Source organism: Canis lupus, chromosome 1 (genome assembly GCF_011100685.1).
Source record: "Canis lupus familiaris isolate Mischka breed German Shepherd chromosome 1, alternate assembly UU_Cfam_GSD_1.0, whole genome shotgun sequence".
In the NCBI taxonomy this organism is placed as follows: domain Eukaryota; kingdom Metazoa; phylum Chordata; class Mammalia; order Carnivora; family Canidae; genus Canis; species Canis lupus.
This window is the reverse complement of record NC_049222.1, coordinates 25,422,053-25,442,851: the sequence shown is the minus strand read 5'-3', so window position 1 is coordinate 25,442,851 and position 20,799 is coordinate 25,422,053. Positions and strand designations below refer to the sequence as shown.

Sequence of the window (20,799 nt, the reverse complement as noted above, 5' to 3'; positions counted from 1 at the left end):
ATCAAATTAGGTTGATGATTTTCTCTGGGAAGGCAAAGACTGAGGAAGGAAGTGCCATAAGATGTGAATAAGGTGGTCAGGAAATGTCAGTCATATTTGTAATGAGCTGTTTCTTAACAACAACAATGAAAATTAAAAGATGAAGAAAGTATGATAAACTATTATAACTTGATGGAGATTCATAGCTAGGTCTTGGTTCCAGACATTTGCTGTGGTAAATCTTACCTGCTGTATATTTGAAATATTTCATGATAACCAAGGTAAATGCATTAAAAACATAAGAAACTGGAAACAATTCTTAAAAAGAGAAAATGGGTTTGGGTAAGAGCTATATATATAGGGTGGAATTGGATTAAAATATTTAACTTCCTGCTCTAAAAACCTGGGGCCCTCAGTTTAAAGAAATCACATTCTTATCTTAACCTTAATCTTCTGGACAGAAGTTTAGGTCTGTTTTCCCTGACTTTTTGAATTTTTCCAAATGGGATATTTCAATAGTAATGATTCTGTTTTATGATAGCAGCGTCTCTAAACAATGTGATCATTAATGGAAGGTGAAATTGAGAATTCAGAAGAAAAGATTTCATTAGATTCAAATCAAAGTTTGGATAGATATTAAGGAACAAACAAACCATATATATGTACATTGTGATGGGGGAGAGGGAGTTTGTACTCCTTTTTTTTTTTTAAGCTATTTTTGGAGGAGACTTTAAAAAGAACTCTTCATAGTCTCTTTTGAGCATTTGGTTTTCTTCTTTTCTGGGCATGGTTAACAAATTAAAAAGCCTATTTCCTCTCCACAGCTGTGCGTCATTGCCTTGAGGACTATTATGGGAACAAATTCTAAAAGAGTTCGTTCCGCTGTCTAGCAGCAAGAGCTTTTAACATAAACAAGCCTGCAGCCTCCCCGATTGTTCCTGCTGGCCACTCTGACTGTCTTGCCAGCTCACTGGTGTGCATTCCCTGATAGCAGATCCCTGGCCTATGAAGTAATGTTGCCCTGAAGATACAGGATGCAAGGACAGGTCTGAAGGAAATTCAGTGAGTTTGCTTACTTATAAGGTCCTTAAGAGGTCATGGCTACAGCATCCAGGAATTATGGGAAATTGGATTATTCAAGGGGATTGTATTTTAAACCTATAGATAATTGTTAATTTTTACTAGTTTCATGAATATGAGACACTAAAACTAATGTGGTTTTTCGGGGGGAGGAATCAATATTTTCCAGTAGGGAAAATTACATATTTTAAAGTTCTGAATTCCAAAACATCCAAAATAGGCATATTTTAACAAAGATCCACCCATAAAATGAGAATTTCATAAAGATTATTTAAGGTTAACAATGCCATAAGGAAGCTGTTGCTGGCTTTATTTATAATGTACTAAAGTGACTAGTCTGACTTCAAATATTTAAATTTAGTTTGTTGGACATCCTTACCTTATCAGAAAAGAATTTACTTATTAACAAGACTAATTTGGAGAATTGAGAAAGTACGATTTTGTGAAATGGGACTAGAGTAGGAACAATATAATTTTCTATGATTTAACCATTTATCTGCTTCAGAAACAAACAAAATGATGTGGGTACTTACTGAGAATGAACTTGACTATGCCTAAAAATAAGTCATAGGGGCTCCCTCTAATTGACTTGGAACAGTAAAAGGATGTTGGTAAATAGTGCTGGCATATGGTCATCTCCAGCTGAGATCACTGATCTCATGGTGTCTGGGACTTTTAGAGTTGGAGAAGTTTTTTTAATATCAATAAGGAACCATGGCTCAGACAGGTTAAATGGACTTGGGCAAAGCCACATATCACAATGGTCTAGGTATCTTTTTAAAAAAGATTTTATATATATTTTTTAGAGCAGCTTTAGGTTCATAGCAAAATTGAGAGGATAGTCAGAGATTTTCCATATACTTCCTTCCCTGACACAGGCACAGCCTCCACTATGATAAAATCCCCCACCAGAGTGGTAATTTGTTACAATTGATGAAGCTATATATCATAATCACCCAAGGTCCATAGTTGACTTTAGAGTTTTTTTCTTGATATTGTACATTTTATGGGTTTGAACAAATATTATATAATGACATGTAACCATCATTAAGATATCAGAGTATTTTCACTTCCCTGAAAATCTTCTGTGCTCTATACTTCCAAAATTCTTAGCAAGTTAATTGAATAAACTTTTGTTTAGAAATTCGATATTACAGATATTATGCTCTGTGCTGGAGGTAAAACAGTATAAATCTTTGTTCCTCAAGAAGCTAAGCTTGATAGTGTACATGCAGATAGTGTAGATGCAGATAGTGTAGATGCAGACTTGCAGAAACCCACCCAAACATTTTTAGGGGTTATTTGTACTCAGGAAATATTGGCGACTTGATTTTTCCCATCTCTTATTGTCTTGGAACAAAGTTATTACAGCTAAAATATAGTGGGATTATTTGTTATTTGAATAAGCCTTGTGTTCACATTACATTGTCCCAAGTAATATTACCTGATATATATGAGGGAAGGATGTTTATAATTGATGGCATCCTGGCTTTGGCTGGCTTAATAAGCATTGTCATTTCCTATATTAAATGGTTTATCCTACACAAATACAGACCTACATAGTGCTGGATATACATTATCATTTTCTGTTTGTTTTTTGGTGTGTGTGGTAAGGTTTTTTTCCTCCATTGTCTTAGGCAGAAATCTGTTCCAAATTAAGATAGACTTCTGACTAATCATTTGGAAAGTGACCTTCTGTTTGTCAAAGGTTTATTCAGATTCCATTACTGAAATATTATCACCATTTCCATCTTTTTTCTATAATCTATATTTTAAGATTAAATTTACAAAATAGGAGGTTATACCTGTATTATTAAAAAAGGGAAAAAAAAGGGAAAAAATCTAAAATCCAAGAATGTGATTATAACTTGGTCTAGTCATGAAAATCCATGCTTCCAACCCACATGCAAGACAAAGTTTTATTAGTGTACAGTTTGTACTGTATACTCCTACATTTCAGCCTGTCATGCCCTAAAAATGCTCTTTTACTTGGATAAGTAATAAAATTCACCCAATAGCTAAGGCTGTTTTATGTCTGATTTCCACTATGTGGCTGTACAATTTTTGGGAATGTCTGTTCAGTGCCAAACAAGAGCATAATTTTACCAATTGTAGGTCTGTTAGCAGAGTGTTTGGTATTTGGGCTCTTTCTCCCACTCAGAATTTTATCCTTATTTGTATTTTTATTTACAAGTCCAAGTAACAATTTTATTTTGGCCTAAAGAACGCTTTTTTGATATATGTTTTAGTGGTTTTCTCAGTGTTACTTTTGAGAAGACTTAAAGAACCCACAAAAAGTTGTATTAAAATTAAAATATACACAACAAAACAATAGGCATCTAGATGTTCAGAATCATGCACTCAGAGGTAATCTGGTTGGTTCTATCACTGAGTAGCTCCCCTACTTAAGAATGTGTCAGCAGATAACAGTTCTTCTGTTCCTCATTACCATGTAATTCACTAAAATTAGAGTCCAAAACATATGCACACAAAGTAAACACTTTTCAAGCCACATCAATACAAAAATTCAATTAAAAATCCTAAATGTGTTATCAGACAATTGCATTAGCCAAGATCATAACTAGAAAAGAGTATCTTACTATGTCAACTTTAAACTTCCTAGATATACAAATTTCTTTGAAAGAACTAAAGTACAATATCTTAGGATATGTGAAGAATAGGCATGACATTGGTCTTTTATGTATGTGACTAAACACCACCCACTCTTCTCAGGAACTGCTTTGATAGACAGAGTCCCAGCCATAGGCTGTCAGCTTGGACTCTTCTTTTCTATGAGTACTTAACTGTGCCAGTGTGTGGGCAGCACATTGAGTTGCTGAGTCAAGTCCGAAGCATACAAAGAAGGACATCTTCTCTGGTGCCAGTATCAGGCACCCTTGACAAGAATGGAGCTGTCCATTGGGTATCCAAGGTCTCAGGGTCATCCCCCATTTCTATTTATGTTAGAAATAAATTTTGGAAAGCAGTTTGCTTGCTTTCACGCCTCCCCCCCTCCCCCCAGCAAATAGATAGACATACTCATCTAAAATATTTTTTTCACTTTGTAAACTTGCTATTTTATTTATAAAATTCTAGGATTTTGGAAATGGATTTAAATGGGGGATTTTCTAGCTCCAGGAGCTGGCTTAAGAAGAAGTAAAAACTATGGCACCTAAAGGAATGTATAATTGTGAATAAAAGCTGAATGGCTAATGATGATGAAAAAATTTATTAATATGTATTTACAAAGTTGATTGTGTTGCTTAATTAACAATATAGGATTCAAAATTCAAAGACAGAAGGTCATAAACTGTGACATGACTTAAATGGCAAAACCTGAGGAACATCTCTACAGAAGAGTGAAAAGGAGGAGGGTCAAAGAGATAGAAAAAGACTGGACTGAGATGACACATAATAGGAAAATTAAGGGGTTGGCAAGGGTTATTGAATGATAGAAGTGAGATCCCTTTTACAGTGACTTAAGATGTGATAGGACAATGAGAAAGAGAGTCAGTATGTACAAACATTTCTTCAAAAAAATACTTGACTGTCAAAGGGAGGAAAGAAATAGAGTAATAACTAGAGGAGACAGTATAAATTGGAAAGATATTAAAAATGGAAGAGGGTTGTATACTTTTAAAATGCTGATGGAAAAAATGAAGTAGAGAGTAAGGAACTGTGGATACAGAAGAAGTGGTACACAATGGATAGAACAAAATCCCCTAAAGAAGGTGAGGATGCTTGGACCCACACAATGAGTGAAAGAATTAGTTTCAGATTGAAGGAAAAGTACCTTTACCATTGTATATGTATATAAAAAAGACAAGAGGATGGTTTGTGAATACAGGTGCATATGTAATTTTGATGGTTGGAAGTTCTCATCTTACCACTAATTTTTGTTTTATATCATGATATTTAAAAATCTATCCACAGCCAAGTTTTTTTTTTAATTTTTATTTATTTAAGATAGTCACACAGAGAGAGAGAGAGGCAGAGACACAGGCAGAAGGAGAAGCAGGCTCCATGCAATGGGACCCTGATGTGGGATTCGATCCCAGGTCTCCAGGATCACACCCTGGGCCAAAGGCAGGCCCCAAACCGCTGCGCCACCCAGGGATCCCAGCATAGCCAAGTTTCTATATGATTGTCATTCATAAGCCTGGTTTTACACTAATATTCTTATTTAGCATAATTAATGAAATTAAATGAATTTCTTCTTTCTGGACAGTTTTTAGAATTTAGAATATTTACAACATAGTTTTGAAATATAAAGCATCCAGGTATATAAACATTTTGAATCACATAAAGAATTTTTATTTCTAACTTATATGGTTTGTATCTTTATAGTGTACACTTATTTGGCCTTAGAAATTCCTTGTAGCACATGGAAAATAATTTTAATTTTAGCTATAGCTTTTAGATTTAGATGGCAGTCTGTATAATAGCTTAAGACATGTAGCTTAAGGAATAAAATAATTAGAAATTCAGGCAAAAATGTTTGCAAAAGGATGTTTATTATATCGTTCATAAAAATACATAGAAAAATTGTATACAATGTAAAATTCATCATAATGGATAAGTATATTATAATTTATAAAATACATGCCCATTTACACTATTATCAAAAATTTAAATAATATCAGTGTTTATATGACAGTGATTGATAAACAGCATGCAAAATTTATGAACATAATTTCTTTATATGTTAATATAACCATGCATTGATGAAGTATAGAAGATTTGATAAGTTGCTATCAGTTTTGATTTTTTGTTTTTTCTGTTTACCTGGTGTTTTAAAAAATAGGAATGCAAAAATTTCATAAGCAGAAAAAATTAGTACATCTTGAGAACTATGTTATTGGATTGTTCTATTTTGAGGAATATATGTTTACATTGTTTCTAATCACTAAACTTTTAGGTGATATGCACATCTTGTAATAAATCTATTATTTCACCTTAAGTGTCACACTTGATATTTAGCTTGATATCTATTTCTATTTTGTGTTATAAAAATGATGTCAATTACACTCTAATTTAAAAATATTCTTTTTCTTCTAAATTTGTTATCATTTTTTTTTCCTGAAAGCCAAACATTTGCGTATAATAAAAGGAGTACAGGCTAAATGCAAAGACAAAAAGGAGTCAATTCCATCAATTTAAGATTTGTTGTAGTTAACATAAATCATCTCTCTCTTCCTTTCCTCTAGGTCTTTCCAGCTGGACCTCTCTACTTGGTTTGCGCCTTAAGGCAGAGGACAGTATGTACTCTACCTGTGCTGGAGCATTTTATTATTTGTTAGAATTTTTCCTAGTGCTAGGTCATTTTGGGCAGAAGTCATTGCCAGTTAGAAAAGAGGCAGAAGGGAAAGCAAAAATAATGTACTCTAAAAAGGGCAGTGCTTGCAAGTTGCATATAACTGTGTTTTTTAAACCACCAAGAGTTGGGTTTAGTGGTGGCAGCCACATCTATCCTAGAGCTTGTCATTGAAGAGAACCAGGTATTTACAGGAGCCACAAGCAGACTGTACAATTAGGGTTAGGCGAGAGGATTGGGTAATCTTGCAATAGTCACTGTTACATAACACTCCAGTTGCTGCCCAGGGATTTGAGCGGTAACTGAATATTATAGCGGGAATTGTTAGCTTTGCCACGGCCAAAGGTCACTTGTTGTTTCCATTATAACCCTTGTTTTGTAGTTAGTTGGTTTATAATCCAAACTGTTTAATTCACATCAGGCTGAAACCTGGCATTCAAATTAGAAGCCCAGAGGCACTTTTTTCCCCAATAATAGAATTTTGAGCTAGATAGAACCAGAGATCATTTAGTCCAACATTATTTCACAAATAAGAAGACTGAAGCCCAAAGAGGGAGTGAAATGTGCATAATGTCATACAGTGACCAAGAGGCAGAACCAAACCTATGAAACAGGTTTTTCTGCTTTCCTGATTAAAACAAAATACAACAAAACAAAATGAACCTTTAGTATTCTATGGTAATATCATTTCTTGGTAATGTAGCCAGAGGGAATGGGTGCTGGCAATTTTATGTTTACCAGGGCTCCCTTTGACATGCTCAAGTGACTTGCCCAGGGAAACACAGCATGTTGAACAGCAGAATAGGAAAGAACAGCAAATAGGCCTCTTTTGTGACTATTTTGCATTTTTAGATTCTTTTTGCTCTGGTCTTATCAATTGATATTCTGCTGATTTATTCAATATCCTCAAAGAAATTATTTTTAAACCACTGATAGGTGGAACACTAGTTTGTTACATTCTCACAGTCATAAAATGAACCAAAAATTGAATTGGGAAAAAAAAAGTAGGATGGGAAGCAAGGATCATGTTTCTATTAAAACCATAGTTGGTTGAAAGTGAGTTTAATCAGTCAACTGAACAATCATTTTATCTCCATAACATCAAAAGAAAATTTTTGTGGTGGATTGTTTTTCTTTGATAAATTGCAACAATTATTGTGTCAATATTAAAGTCAGATGTAAATAGTGTAAATGGCATTTTCTTGAGCTATGTATCACAACCAGTTGGCTGGAGCCATATATATACATCTTGACTTCATGCATAGCTGGTTTTCCTGCAATCCTACTCAGAGAAACATCCTACATTATTATATCATGGATGAGTATTTAAAAGTGACCTTCTCTCCCAGATGTGAAAGAATGCTCTACACGGCAGCAGAAGAGGTCTTTTTAAAAGTTCATGCTGTAAATTTAGCATTCAAATGTCAAAACATAGTTTTAAACCCAACATGTAGTTAGTACTCCCCCTTTCTCTCAATCTTCACCTCTTGTTTACCCCAGGACTCCTGAATCTTTTTGAACAGGTCTTTTACCTCTTGTAATTGGCAAGTTTTTGGAGTACAAGGACCATGCATTATTTTTCATATTTACATTCCTTCTCCCATACACCATAACATGTGTGGAGCCAATTTGCTTTTCATCTGGCATACATACCATCAAAATTTATGTTAGTCATGATATTATTTACTTGGAAATATACCTGTGCAAAGTATAAAATTATTGTATTAACAGTGATTGTTTCCTGTAGAAGAATATGATAACAAATTAAATTAAGCCCAATTTAGGAGAGGAGAAAGAAGAAATGCTATGAAAACTTTGACTTTTCTTTATGAGAAGTTAGAAATGGGTTGGAAGATAGAATTATCAGAGTATAATTAGATAAACTTAGCCCAGTCAAGAAAATTTATCTCTCGTTTTTTGTACATTTTTCAGTAGTTTTGTGGTCTTTTTTCACCTTTGTTTCCCAAATTAAGATATTGAATTATGATTACATTTTGTTTATACTTTCTGTCTGTGGTCATTGCACTTTAAGTTTATGATACCAATAGCCTGAAATTCCCATAAACAAAGAAGACCATATGGAGGAAGTAGGTGGTAATTGGCAAAAGGAAAGCATAATATGGAAAGAATTAATCAAAGGTTGTTGTAATAATTTGGCTCAGTTAGGGGAATCATTTGTTTTGCAGTTCTTGTCCAATATATTATAACATTATTGGAGATGACTTCATAGGTCAAGTGTCAGTAAGAAACCTCATATTTTTATTTAGCATGAAGAGATCCAAACTTGCCAGAAAGTCAATATTTATCAGGGTCACTTCATTTAATATTTTTATTTTCTCCATAACCTAATTCCAATTTCTGGAGTTGAGAATGTTAGTCAGTGGTTTAGGTTTCCTCATTTTGTTGGAAATGGTGTATGTCACCAACCTACTTCTTATTACTAAGAAGTAAGACTAGGCTAAAGGTGCTTTCTCACTGAGTACCATGTATCTGTGGTTTGAAAGCATGGGTATTAGCGGACTTCCTGGAATTACTGTTGGGTTTCAGGTATATTTGCCATCCTATTTTAGGAGCTTGGGGTCATCAGGTCATTTATATCTTGTAGGAATCACATGTCTTTATGAAAAATCCATGTGTAGACACTCAAATTGCATAATAATGAAAACCTAAGTGTATTACAGAGAGCTTGACAGACCAATGAAATTATCTGTGCTGTTTGGTTTTAAAGTCACTAAAAAGGAAAATTGAGTTGAGATGAAATGACAATGATGCAGAATCCTTGTTGTCAGTCTGAACTTAAGTCAGCCCTGGAAGAAGTTGGTAAAATTGACCCATGTTCCCTAAAAACCATCATTGGTTTCTCGTGTATACCTACCCAAGCATTGCTTACCTGTAATCACAGAAGTATCAGACCATGCATGAAATTCCATGCTACTAGTATTTCCAGCCTGAATGAAAAGGTATCTTGTAACTTCTAGGAACCTATGTGATTTCCACAATGCTGAGAAATAATTCCACAATAAATGTTATCTTCTGAAAGACAAAGTTATTTAGTCAAATTAGACAACTCAGCTGTTCAACCAGATACACTCACATGGATATCTTCACATCTTTATATATTAGGCAAATATATTTGTCCCAATTTTCTGTATGAATATTTAATTTCTTCCATTGTATATAATATTCCACTACCTACTACTAATGCTACCTTATATGTATGTAGTAGCTTAAAACACTTCCACATTCATAATCCAATTTTCATCTCTTTTTGCTTCTCATTGGGATATTTTCCTTGATGTGAGTAGGTTCTTCTACCAGGACTATTTTTAATTCAATCTCTTTATGAATAATTTTATTTCCAAAATCATGGTTTTAACAGTTTTTTATTTCTGGAAGCATAGATTTAAGGTCCAAGAAAATTTGGTTCTCTGGCTTTTCTTCTTTAGCAACATATTTTTGTTTTAGTGATAAAATATTTTCTGGAATCTTGTGGAGGATGATTCTTTTAAATTTGTTATTGATAAGAATTCTTTATTTTACCTAGGGTATCAGTTTCCTTCTTTGTTCTTTTGGTTTTCTTCCAGTACTTGGTGATTTATAGTGGGTTTGTTTTCTTTCTTTCTTTCTTTCTTTCTTTCTTTCTTTCTTTCTTTCTTTCTTTCTTTCTTTCTTGTTTTGCTTTTTTATGTATACAAATGAAAGATAGAAGGGAAGGAGAGGAGAAAGAAAGATAAGAAAAGGGTATTTTGATCTCTCCATTGACTAGGTTCATTCTTCCTCTAAAAATTTACATGGTGTTATTTTAGCATCTATATTACAGCATTAAATGTAATGCTAAATACAAAATTTAATACTGCAGTATGTGAGAGAGAAAAAATTATGCCTCATACTATGGGGGCAGTCAAAGTAAAGGTCAATTTGACCACCAAAATCTGTATACTTTGATTCATCAGTTCTATTTCTAGAAATTTACAGTAAGGAAATAAAGTTATATTTACAAAGGATTAGGTGCAAGAATATTCATCACAGTCATAACAATGCAGGAATGCAATGTCAGTGTTAAGACTGGTGTGTTGGGTAAATAAGTTACAGTGATTAAGATAATGGAAACTAATGGAAACCTTAGAAGTTCTATCTTAAAGCACTATTTAAGAAAAAAGGAAATGCTCATAATGCTTATAAAAAGGGAAAAAGTCTAATAGTCTAAATAATATGATGCTATTTAGAGAAATAAGGGAAATATTTGTGTTTGTGTATGTGTGTGTACTAGAAGGAAATACAACAAAATATTAATCAAGGTTATCATTAATGGTGAGAACATTATAGTTGTGTTTTGTTTTATTTTAATAATATTGTTCCTCTTACTTGTAACACCTAACTTTTAAAATTTTTATTACATAGTGTTTAATAGACATAATATATATGTAGGTTCTGAAGCATAATAGTAAACAATCAATTTCTGGACTTAGAGAGTATTACCAACAGCTTTGGAACTACCTGTGTATATTTATACTTTTTCATATCTTATCTTCCTGTCCCCAAAGGTAACCATTCTCCTGAATTTTGAATTTATTGTCCATTTTTAAAAAGTTTTCCAAAATATATTCCTTAGTTTTTATTATTTTTGAGTCTTATGAGGTGGAATCATATATATAATCTTTATCACTTTTTCCCACATGTGTTTAAAGCTTCATTATTTTCACTCCTGTATAATATTCCAGTTTATCACCATACCTTTATTTATTTATAATGTTTTCTGTTCATGATCACGTAAGGTTCAAGTATATGCATAATGTTGTTAGAAAATTATTAGCTATGTCTCAAGATCCAGAGGTAAAAAGATTAATTTAGATGGTAACTTGTGGAATAGCTGGGGATACTGACATCTGTATAATAGGAAGTCTTCTTGAAGGTGGCAAAGCTTTAAATTTTTTTTAGATCTTCTTTAATGTCTCAATAATATTTAAAGGTTTTTTCCATGAAGGCCTTACATATTTTCATTTTCATTGGGTATATTTCTATACATCTTTTTTTTTTTAATTTTTTTTATTTATTTATGATAGTCACAGAGAGAGAGAGAGAGGCAGAGACACAGGCAGAGGGAGAAGCAGGCTCCATGCACTGGGAGCCTGATGTGGGATTCGATCCCGGGTCTCCAGGATCACGCCCTGGGCCAAAGGCAGGCGCCAAACCGCTGCGCCACCCAGGGATCCCTATTTCTATACATCTTGTACTCTAAGTTGACATAAGAAAATGGTATCTATTTTAAAATTACATTTTTAACAATTTATTGCAACTATATACAGATTTCTAGGTTAACTTTTTTTAAGCGCCTGGCCATATGGTCTTATTAATTCTGTTGATTTTTGTTTTTTTTTCATCTGTGAATTATAAATATTTTAGCTTCTTTCCCCAAATTTTATTTTATTTTATTTATATTATTATTTTTAAAGATTATATTTATACATTCATGAGAGACACAGAAAGAGAGGCAGAGACATAGGCAGAGGGAGAAGCAGGCTCCATGCAGGAAGCCCAATGTGGGACTTGATCCTGGCACTCCAGGATCACACCCTGGGCTAAAGGTAGGCACTCAACCCTGAGCACCCAGGCGTCCCTTTCCCCAAATTTTAGAACTTTATTTTTGTCTTACTTGACTTAGACTTCTATGTTGAAAGGAATGTTTTGTCTCAAAGGTTTTCTGTTGACTTCTTTTATCAGATTACAAAAATTATTTTATTCCTAGTTTACTAAGGGTTTTTAAGATCATAAATAATTGAATTTTAGCAATTGTTGTAGCTACTGAGATGATTATATGTCCTCTTATTTTATTTTTTAAAGATTTTATTAATTTATTTTAGAAAGAGAGAGGGAGAGAGTCTCAAGCAGACTCCCTACTGAGCATGGAGCTCAAGACCAGGTTTGATCTCACTACCCTGAGACCACGACCTGAGCTGAAATCAAGAGTCAGGCGCCCAACCTACCCTTATGTCTTCTTCTTTTAACATACCAAATTATATTTATAGGTTTTTCTAAGCTATTCAACAATGTTGAAATTCTTGATCATAATATGATCATGGATTAAGAGGCACAAAGTATTCTTTCGCTAAAATATTGTTTTAAATACTTGCATTTAGGGGCATGTACACACTCTCTCAAAATAAATAAAATCTTAAAAAAAATACTTGACCTCTAGTTTTCCTTTCTCATACTAACTTCTTGGGTGTGGTAGGTAGAATTGTGGCCCCCCCACCAAATGATGTTCATATCCTAATCTCTGAAATCTATATTACTTGGGAAAAGGAAATTTGCAAATGTGATTAAGGATCTTGAGAAGGGAAGATTAGCTTTGATTACCTGAGTGGACCCAACCTAATTCTTTCAGTTCTTAAAAGTACATTCCCCATCTGTGGAGAAGCAGAGACAGTGTGAGAACTCAGCCTACCACTGATGTCTTTGAAGATGGCAGATGCCATAAGCTTGGAAACACAGGTGGCCTCTAAAAATCAATTCTCCCCCCTAAGTCCCAGAAAGAGACACAACACCTTGATCTTACTCTGGTGAGACTTGGGTCAGGCTTCTGGCCTCTAGGACTCTAATAAATATCTGTTGTTTAAAGCAACAAAGCTTGTGATAATTTGTTACAGCAATAATGGAAAACTAATATATCTAGTTTTATTATTAAGATAATATTTGACTTATAAGATGAAATGGGGTTCTTTTCTCTCTATTTACATTTTCTGGAAGAATCTGTACCAAACTGGAATGGTATTTAAAATGTTTAATAAAACTAAAAATATTTCTGCTGGTTTTCCTGCAATCCTACTCAGAAAAATATCCTACATTATTATATCATGGATGAGTATTTAAAAATGACCTTCTCGGCATTTCATTGCATCTGTATCTTTGGGGTAAATACCCAACAGTGCAATTGCTGGGTCGTAGGGCAGATCTATTTTAACTCTCCGCAGTTTTCCAGAGTGGCTGCACCATTTCACATTCCCACTAACAGTGTAAGAGGGTTCCCTTTTCTCCACATCCTCTCCAACATTTGTGGTTTCCTGCCTTGCTAATTTTCCCCATTCTCACTGGTGTGAGGTGGTATCTCATTGTGGTTTTGATTTGTATTTCCCTGATGGCAAGCTGCACCCCGATGTTTATAGCAGCAATGTCCACAATAGCCAAACTGTGGAAGGAGCCTCGGTGTCCTTTGAAAGATGAATGGATAAAGAAGATGTGGTGTATGTATACAATGGAATATTCCTCAGCCATTAGAAATGACAAGTACCCACCATTTGCTTCAACGTGGATGGAACTGGAGGGTATTATGCTGAGTGAAGTAAGTCAATCGGAGAAGGACAGACATTATATGTTCTCATTCATTTGGGAAATATAGATAATAGTGAAAGGGAATAGAAGGGAAGGGAAGGGGGAAGAAATGGGTGGAAATATCAGAAAGGGAGACAGAACATAAAGACTCCTAACTCTGGGAAACGAACTAGGGGTGGTGGAAGGGGAGGTGGGTGGGGGGTGGGGTGACTGGGTGGTGGGCACTGAGGGGGGCACTTGATGGGATGAGCACTGGGTGTTATTCTGTATGTTGGCAAATTGAACACCAATAAAAAATAAATTTATTATTAAAAAGATAAATAAATAAATAAATGTGACCTTCTCTCCCAGATCTGAAAGAACACTCTACCATGGCAGCAGAAGAGAACTTTTTAAAAGTGTATCCCATAAATTTAGCATTCAAATGTCAAAACATGGTTTTAAACCCAGTATGTAGTTAGCACTCCCCCCTTCTCTCAATCTTCACCTCTTGTTTACCTCAGGACTTCTGAATCTTTTTTGAACAGGTCTTTTACCTCTTTTTTTCTTTTCCCTCTTTTAAATAAAAATATAAACATATTTTAATGTGTTTAATTAAACAGGTCTTTTAAATAAAATTTTAAAAATATTGATGAAGAGTAGGCAGTAGTGTAGAAATATGATAGGTTGAGGAATCTGAAGTAATTGTAGTTAACTGAGGAAAACAGTAAATCCTACTTTTGGATTCTTCCTGGCATTCCTTTGTCTTTGCAGATAAGGATGCTTCTTTCGTCTGGGTATAGGAAAGACACATCCCACAGGAGGGTTTTATGACCTGTTTTGAGGAGAAGGGGAGGAAAGGCCAGAAAGACTTTCCTACTTATGCCATTTTCTTAAGCTCCTTCAGCTTAAGATAATTAATATGCCAATGTGTCAATATTTTTAGGTAGCATGTCCTAAAGCCCATCAGATTATCTTAATCTTATTGTTATTCTTATTATATGATTATTCTTTTTTTGTGCAACTTCTTCCCCAAGAATTTAAAATTTCCTCTACTTAAAGGTTCATAGAATTTTGATATTATCTTTTTTTTAAGATTCTTTATTAATTTTGCTATGGACTGAATGTTTGTGTCCCCACAAAATTCATATGTGAAAACCTATAATCCCTAGTGTGATGATATTTGGAGGTAGGACTTTGGGAGGTACCTAAGTCATGATGATGAAGTCCACATGAATGGAATTAATGCCCTTATAAAATAAACCTTGGAGAGTGCCTTTATCTTTTCTACCAAGTGAGGATACAGTGAAAAGATGGCTGTCTAGGAAGGAGGAAGTAGCCACTGAATCAGTCAATGCCTTCCCTATCACCAGAACCATGAAAAATACATTTCTGTTACTTAAAAGCCACCAGTCTGTTTTCGTTAGAGCAACCCAAATGTACTAAGAAATTATATTCTATAGTCTCTGCATTCAGTTACTTTTCTAGAAAAAATAAGAATATGAGGTTTATCATTTCTTTTTTTCCACATTAGGGAGTGAGTCACTCTTGGACAAACCTGTTCAACAAGATATAAGGATTATTACAGCAGCTGGCACTGCTTTTTAATAAAAGAATGGCAACCAATGGGGAATGGAGAATGGGGAGTTGAATACATTTAAGAACATCCAAACCATAGAATGTGTTGAGAAACAGTTTTCCATGGTCTCATAGCTTGAAACATCTTAGGAACAGAGGCATTGACTTTTTTCTTCTAAGACTACCTTTTTAAGGTTGTTTTGTATACTGAATAACTTTGAATGATAGAGATGGTATCTCCCCCTGGAACAAATTACAGGCATGCTTACTGTCTGCTAAAATAAAGATAATATCTCCCTCTGGATTGAAGAACAGACATGCTTATTTCTCATTATAAATATTGACATTCTTGGGGCTCCTGGTTGGGTATCTGCCTTTGGCTCAGGTCATGATCCTGGGGTCCTGGGATCAAATCCTGCATCTCCTTCTGCCTATGTCTCTGCCTCTCTCTCTGTGTCTTTCATGAATAAATAAATAAAGTCTTTTTTTTTTAAATTGACATTCTTTATGCTAAGGGTTCCTCTCCTGGAACACAAACTACTCATATGTAGACTATATCTGGGCCCATCTATGTCACCTCCATAGGACTCAGGAGCAAAAGGAACCCTGAAAAATAGGTCGATGTTCACGTTGCTTATCATGCTTGTCAAGGCGTCCCTTAGTCTTCCCTATCAAGGCCCCAACCCTCTGGTCCTACAAGAATATCACCCTTATGTCCCCCCACCCTCCATACAAATCCTAACTTGTTAACTTGTAAGAGAACAAATTAGACCCTTCTCAAGTCTTTAACAGTTTTAGTGACAAGGATGGGATGCTACTTGTGGAAAAGAAAGCACAGGGTCCTGCAGGCCAGGTCTGAGAATCTGATAAGACTCTTTGGGATCTGACAGCAAATGCTGGGCAAGGGGAAGGTGGTGTGGTCTATTGTCTTGCCTGTTAATAAATGTTTAGAGCAGTGAGAGGTAGGATTGAACCAAGCTGCCCAAACAGTGCCTTGATTATTGCTCATTCTACTCTGGGAGGGTGGATGAGCTAATTTTACCAGGGCAATGGGAAAGCAAGCCTTACAACCTCAGCTAAAAGGCAATGTGGCTATAAATGGTGAACCAAAGAAGCTCCACAGCCAAAAAATAACTAGTGTCAGCACTGAGGACCTTGCTACTCAACACAATACTTTGGACAGAGCAAAATCATTAGAAGTTCTTTTTATTGAGCTATAAGCTAGTATGTGCATAAAACCTGCTCAAATTGAATGCAATTCTTTTACTGGCATGGAGCCCCTTTCTCCCTCCATACCCTTTGATTACTGTCTTCCTATCTATACCAATCCCAATTGCTTTACAGAGAGGTCTTCCTGTCCCCCAGAGATACCAAAGGACATACACACCAGTCCCTCTCATTATGCTGGGAAACTACTGGGTACAACCACCCAGGTCACTATCTTATCCAGTCCCATAGAGTGAGTGGGCACCCAGATTCAAGTGAATGGAGTTTGGGCAGGCTTTACAGTGGGAAAAATAAGCTAATGGGACTTTAGAGGTTGAGAAATTTGGGCCATCTCAATGTATGGCTGTTGTTGCTTCTATATCTGAATGTTCTTCCTCATCTGAAAAGTGCTAAGGGGATTCTCCCAATCATGGAAGCCTCATATAGGTAAGTGCTTATAGAACACACCTTTGAGTTCAAATTTCATTGAAAAGTTTCAGGAAGTTGGGGTTTCTGGCAAAGTGAAACAGCTTCTACCCTGAGGGACATTGGGGTTTCAGATTCATTGTCCCTTTGGCATAGCTACCAGGTATGACTTTTTGAAACCAGTTATAGCTTGCTATTGTGCTCTTGGCAAAGCTAAACACCTGATCCACGGAGGCCTTGTGACTCTCTGGAGTGACAGTCCCATTTTTTTGGGTGGGTCAACTGGAACTCAATTACTTATATGGTTAAAATAGCCTAATAAGACTCCTTTGTCAGGTGAAAATGATTTATTCAAGAGCACAGTCAGCCTGGCCCAGCTACTTCTCAGCTTGATATGAAAAGTGGAGCTTTCCTCCTGAGGAAATTTCAATTTCCACTATGCTTTCCAAAGTGACACTATTGGTTCAAAGGGGCCCTCAAATCACAGAGGTACTCCTATATGCTTGGTCTGGTTCTCTGATGGTGAACATCTATGTACATTATGTTTTGACCTAAGTAATTCAACTTCTACTAATTTAGAGTACAAGTATATTAATATGTTTAAAAATAGTTATATTTGCAAGGATGTTTACTGAAACATTGTTTTTGATAGCAAATGACAAGAAACTATTTTTTAAATTAAATTTTTTTTATGGAGTTCAATTTTCCAACATATAGCATATCACCCAGTGCTCATCCCATCAAGTGCCCCCCTCAGTGCCTGTCACCCAGTCACCCCAATCCCCAACCCACCTCCCTTTCCACTACCCCTTGTTTGTTTCCCAGAGTTAGGAGTTTCTCATGTTCTATCATCCTCACTGATATTTTCACTCATTTTCTCTCCTTTCCCCTTTATTCCCTTTAACTATATTTTATATTCCCCAAATGAATGAGAACATATAATGTTTGTCCTTCTCCGATTGACTTACTTCACTCAGCATAATACCCTCCAGTTCCATCCACATCGAAGCAAATGGTGGGTACTTGTCATTTCTAATGGCTGAGGAATATTCCATTGTATACATACACCACATCTTCTTTATCCATTCATCTTTCAAAGGACACCGAGGCTCCTTCCACAGTTTGGCTATTGTGGACATTGCTGCTATAAACGTCGGGATGCAGGTGTCCCGGCATTTCACTGCATCAGTATCTTTGGGGTAAATTCCCAGCAGTGCAAATGCTGGGTCACAGGGAAGTTCTATTTTTAACTCTTTGAGGAACCTCCAGACAGTTTTCCAGAGTGGCTGTACCAGTTCACATTCCCACCAACACTGTGCAAGAGGGTTCCCATTTCTTCACATATTCTCCAACATTTGGTGTTTCCTGTGGTTAATTTTCACCATTCTCACTGGTGTGAGGTGGCATCTCATTGTGGTTTTTTTTTTAATTAGAAAAATTATTTATTTCTGCTCCTTTCATACATCTTATTGGGCAGAAACAGTCTCACACATATCTGAATAATGTACTGTCACACTGTTTAAAGGCAAAGCACCATAGGTAAAGCTGATCAGAGTTCTCAGCTTATGGGATCTCGCTTCCTGATTTTACATTAATTTTTGAAAGTCAGAAATGTCATCTCCACAAAATGTTAAGGGAGCTATAAGAAATAATCACTTTATTCAATATTATAGTTGTGGAAATGGGAGTATATTTTCTTTAAGAAATGAAAAACTAAGAAGAAAATGCCACTAAACATCACTGGTGTGTCAGTACAGGCCAGCAGGAGAAATACTGTGAGAAATTTGTCTCTTTGATACCAAGAAGACATTCTAGTTCAAGCTTTAATATGATTCCTATTTCTCACGAGATGCTTCTTTTCTGCTGCTTCACTCTTTTTCCATATTTCACATCAGAGGATTGGTACAGCCTTTAAAACTTCATTAACAGGGGCAAATCCAATATCCACGGATTTCTTGTCAAAAGGCATTTTTTAACCCATCAGGTAGCCCGGCAGTTTTCATTCTCATGAATACTCTAGCCATGAAAAAACTCAATAGGACACAGACGAATCCAATGAATAGAAGAAGAAATCTATTGAGTTTTGGAATGTTTGGTGCATTTGATCGGTCCAGGATTATGAAACCTAAACCTCCCATTGTAAACAGGAAGCTGGATGCAAGTCCTTCCATAATATATTGTCCATTTACTCTGTAGGCCAAGAAAGCTACTGGTCTCTGATGTCCATGTTCATCAGTCATAGAACCAACACTTGGAGGTTCAACAATAACATCATAAATTATTCCTCCGGTGATGAGGAAGTAAGACACCACCACCAGAGCATACACCGTCATGGCCGACGGCATGTGCACCCAGGGCGGCCTCTTCAGCTTCAGGTTGGGGCATTCGAGCACTAAGAACGGGACGCGGTACAAGGTCTCCATGTTGGTGGCGGCAGGGGTTTCCTCATTGTGGTTTTGATTTGTATTTCCCTGATGTCAAGTGACACGGAGCATTTTCTCATGTGCTTGTTGGCCATGTCTATGTCTTCCTCTGTGAAATTTCTGAACATGTCTTTTGCCCATTTCATGATTAGATTGTCTCTTTGCTGTTGAGTTTAATAAGTTCTTTATAGATCTCGGAAACTAGCCCTTTATCTGATAGGTCATTTGTAAATATCTTCTCCCATTTTGTAGGTTGTCTTTTAGTTTTGTTGACTGATTCTTTTGCTGTGCAGAAGCTTCTTATCTTGATGAAGTACCAATAGTTCATTTTTGCTTTTGTTTCTCTTGCCTTCTTGGATGTATCTTGGATCTTGCTGTGGCAAATGCAAAAAAGGTGTCGCTTGTGTTCTCTTCTAGGATTTTGATGGATTCTTGTCTCACATTTAGATCTTTCATCCATTTTGAGTTTATCTTTGTGTCTGCTGTAAGATAATGGACTAGTTTCATTCTTCTGCATGTGGCGGTCCAGTTTTCCCAGCACCATTTATTGAAGAGACTGTCTTTTTTCCAGTGGTTAGTCTTTCCTGATTTGTCGAATATTAGTTGACCATAGAGTTGAAGGTCTACTTTTGGATTCTCTCTTCTGTTCCATTGATCTGTGTGTCTGTTTTTGTGCCAGTATCACACTGTCTTGATGATCACATCTTTGTAGTACAACCTGATGACTGCTTCAATTTCCTCCTGGGTTATCGGCCTGTCAGGTTTTCTTTTTCTTCCTGTTCCAGTTTTGGTAGTTTGTGGGTTTTCCAGAAATGCGTCCATTTCTTCTAGATTGCCTAGAATCTTATTGGCATATAGCTGCTCATAATAAGTTTTTAAAGTTGTTTGAATTTCCTTGGTATTGGTGATGATATCTCCTTTTCCATTCGTGATTTCATTAATCTCCTTTTCTTTATTATCTTTAATAAGGCTGGCTAATAGTTTATATATCTTATGAATTCTTTCAAAGAACTAACTCCTGGTTTTGTTGATCTGTTCCGCAGTTCTGGTTTCTATTTCATTGAGTTCTGCTCAAATCTTTATTAACTCTCTTCTTCTGCTTGGTGTAGGTTTTATTTGCTGTTCTTTCTCCAGTTACTTTAGGTGCAAGGTTAGCTTTTGTATTTAATTTCTTTCCAGTTTTTTGAGGGATGGCTGTATTGCGATGTATTTCCCTCTCAGGGCTGCTTTTGCTGTATTCCAAAGATTTTGAGTGGTTGTATCTTCATTCTCATTGTTTCCATGAGTCTTTTTATTCTTCTCTAATTTCCTGATTGACCCTTACATCTTTTAGGAAGATGCTCTTTAACCTCCATGTATTTGGATTTCTTCCAAATTTCTTCTTGTGATTTAGTTCTAGTTTCAAAGCATGATCTGAAAATATGCAAGGCACAATCCCAAAATTTTGGTATTGGTTAAGACCTGATTTGTGACCCAGTATGTGGT

The 20,799-nt window shown here is 35.6% G+C and overlaps 1 long non-coding RNA gene and 1 pseudogene across 2 annotated transcripts in view; one reads left to right on the top strand and one right to left on the bottom strand.

The window, feature by feature from the left end:
• The first annotated feature begins 874 nt into the window (after nt 1–874).
• The window catches only part of LOC111095250, a 38,487-nt gene continuing 18,562 nt past the window's right edge, over nt 875–20,799 (top strand). For both annotated transcript variants that reach the window (XR_005353499.1, XR_005353498.1), the window contains exons 1-2: nt 875–1,041; nt 6,267–6,317. This is a non-coding gene — a long non-coding RNA (uncharacterized LOC111095250). The remainder of the gene's footprint in view (nt 1,042–6,266; nt 6,318–20,799) is intronic.
• Nucleotides 18,609–19,325, bottom strand: LOC476204 (annotated as a pseudogene).